The following is a 495-nucleotide window of genomic DNA, read 5'->3' as shown; positions in this document are numbered from 1 at the left end:
TCAGTTTTATTTTTAGCATAGTGTTAATTAAAATATCACATCATAGTAAAAATCAAACTGGCATTTAAAATATGAGGAGATACAGAAAGCCCTGTACCCTTCCACTGTACTTCTTCATAAAGTTGGTCATTATAACAGAAAAGAACTTAATGTAACATTATTTTATTAAATCCCCATCTTCTAAGGATCCAAGGCCATGGAAGACTTTAGTATACAGCAACAGGAGTAGACTAGAGAGAAGCCAGAGTTCTCTAGTATACTACATTCACCTGTGTGCTCTCCACATGACTGTTGAATGTGCTCTCCTTATTCAGGTATTTGTAAGCAGTATTGGATTTTATGTCATTTTCAGTAATCTTTAACTACCAAATCATGATAATTTTTGTATATTTTGAAATTACAAATGTCTACAATAGACAAAGTATTTTGTTCTTTTCTTGCAATTGGGTTCATGATGGCCTAGAGGATTTTTACAGGCTAAAACTACTTATGGAA

The sequence above is a fragment of the Hipposideros armiger genome, unplaced genomic scaffold (assembly GCF_001890085.2).
Source record: "Hipposideros armiger isolate ML-2016 unplaced genomic scaffold, ASM189008v1 scaffold_425, whole genome shotgun sequence".
Lineage (NCBI taxonomy): Eukaryota > Metazoa > Chordata > Mammalia > Chiroptera > Hipposideridae > Hipposideros > Hipposideros armiger.
The sequence above is the reverse complement of the archived record's forward strand: the minus strand, read 5'-3'. Positions refer to the sequence as shown.